Source organism: Pteropus alecto, unplaced genomic scaffold (assembly GCF_000325575.1).
Source record: "Pteropus alecto unplaced genomic scaffold, ASM32557v1 scaffold7, whole genome shotgun sequence".
Taxonomy (NCBI): Eukaryota; Metazoa; Chordata; class Mammalia; order Chiroptera; family Pteropodidae; genus Pteropus; species Pteropus alecto.
In genome coordinates, this window is record NW_006494614.1 from 20,629,706 (window position 1) to 20,632,205 (window position 2,500).

The 2,500-nt window shown below is 37.5% G+C and overlaps 1 pseudogene; it reads right to left on the minus strand.

Moving 5' to 3' along the window:
- Positions 1 to 565: 565 nt before the first annotated feature.
- Positions 566 to 692, minus strand: LOC112474766 (annotated as a pseudogene).
- Between the last annotated feature and the right edge of the window lie 1,808 nt (positions 693 to 2,500).

Sequence of the window (2,500 nt, forward strand, 5' to 3'; positions counted from 1 at the left end):
TTTAATTTATTAGAGCAGCTCGCAGAACTCAGAGAAACATTTAATTTACTAAATTATCGGTTTATTATAAAAGGATACAACTCAGGAACAGCCAGAAGGAAGTGATACATAGGGCAAAGTATGGAGAAAGCTCAAGGAGCTTCCATGCTTTCTCCATGCACATGGCTCTCCCTAAATGGTGTTCACCAACTCAGAAGTCTGGGAACCTTGTATTTTTTTTTTTTTTAATGGAGTCTTTATTACCTAGGCCTGATTGATTGAATCATTGACCATTGACAATTGACTCAACCTCCAGCCACTGCCACTCCCTGGAGCTCAGGAGGTAGGACTGAAAGTTCCAATCCTCCTATCCTGTGATTGGTTCTCCTAGCAACAAGCACCCCCCACCCCAACCCACCCCACCCCATACACCCTTCTTAGGTGAGGGTCCAAAAATCACCTCATTAACATAACAAATGACACCTCTATGGATCTTTTTTTTTTTTTAAGGCAAGTCAACCCTTGGTTGACCTCACAGATTATAAAGCCTTGTCAGTTTACAATCCCTTATTTTTTAATTTTTTTACACCTATAGCACCTGGTCTTCCTAGGTGGTCTCCCATCCAAGTACTAACCAGGCCCAACCCTGCTTAGCTTCCAAGATCAGACAATCAGACGGGATTGGGCTTGTTCAGGGTAGCATAGCCATAGACTCTATGGATCTTATCACTTAGGAAATTCCAAGAGTCAGGATATCCATGTCAGAAACTGGAAGGAAAACCAAATATGTATTTCTTGTTGTAAATCATAGTATCATAGCCAGCAACCTGACTGAGCTTGGAAGCAGATCCTTTCAAAGCCCTCCAATAAGAACACAACCTGGTTAACAACTTGATTTCAGCCTTGTGATTACCCGAGCAGAGACCAAAGCGCACTGTGCCAGACTTCTAACCTACAGAAACTGTGACATAATATGTAGGTGTTAGTTTACATCTCTGAGTTTGTGGTAATTTGTTACACAGTAATAGAAAACTAATAAAACCCCCAACACCACTTTTCAATAGGCAATTACACACTTAGAGAATATTTTGGAATATTCCTTTCAAGGTATTTTAATTCATATACAAGTATATATTTCAATGAGATCATTACTATTATTCATACCTTGTTTTCTTCATTTAATAGACTGCCAGCATCTTTCCATGTAGCCCTTGTGTGTTTTTTATAAAACAAATTTCCAGAAGCTTTGTCAAAAGATATGCTACTTAAAAATTTGGAAGAGACTATCAAATTGCCTTCAAAAACAGATTGTATTGATTCCTGGTCCCACCAAAAGTATGAGTCCCTACTTCCCCATATTCTCTCCCTCACTGGATATTCTCACTCTTTAATAATGTTCTTTGTTCACTTGTATTTATTTTATATTAGACAAATTTAAAGTCAAGTAAAAACTCACCACTATAGTCTGCTTTTATTTATTAAGCATTATTAAAATAGTCCAGTAATGTAACTTAAACTGATCTTTGTACTTAAATGCACACAAACTAGGACAAAATTACTGAAATTTGGGCTACCTGTTAATTAAAAATTGTTTCTAGATATAAATATCTATTTTGGAAGAGTCTCGGAATTTCTCTGAGTTTTGGCAGACTGTCTTTTCAATCTATTTGTATTAACTTTTTTTTAAACTCTGAGACCCAAAACGTCATATGTATTTTTAAAATCTCTATTTCTTACTCGAATTACTTATTTTTTTAAAGTCCAAAAAGCATAAGTCAAAACTTATAATCAACCAAGATATCCTTCAGTAGGTGAATAGATTAATAAACTGTGATACATCCAGACAATAGAATATTATTAGGTGCCAAAAAGAAATGAGCTAGCTAGCCATGAAAAGACATGGAGGAAACTTAAATGCATATTTACTAAATGAAAGAAGCCAGTTCAAAAAGACTGTGTATCGTATATCCCAACTATATGACATTATGGAAATGGCAAAACTATGGAGACAATAAAAAATCAGTGGTTTGCCAGGGGTTGGGTTAGGGAGGAATGAATAGGTAGAGTACAAAAGTTTTTTAGGGCAGCAAAACAATTCTTTATGAAACCATAATGGTGGATGCATGACATTATACATTTGTCAAAACACATGGAATGTACGACATCAAGACTGAACCCTAATGTAAACTATGGCCATCGAGTGCTTATGAGGTTCATCAACATAGGTTCATCTACAATGCTATAACAAATGTAGCATTCTGGTGGGGAATGTTGATAATGGAGGCTATGCACGTGTGGAGGCACTGAGTATACGGGAAATCTCAGTACTTTCTGCTAAATTTTGCTGTGCACCTTTAAAAACATGCTGTAAAAAAGTCTTTTTAAAAAATGGTCAGTGTGACTCCATTAGTGTAGTGGTTAGCACGTCTGCTTTACATGCAGAAGGTCCTGGGTTCGTGCCCCAGGTGGAGCCATGGACCACCCCGAGTGCGCTAGGACCCCCGAGTGCACCAGGCCCCGG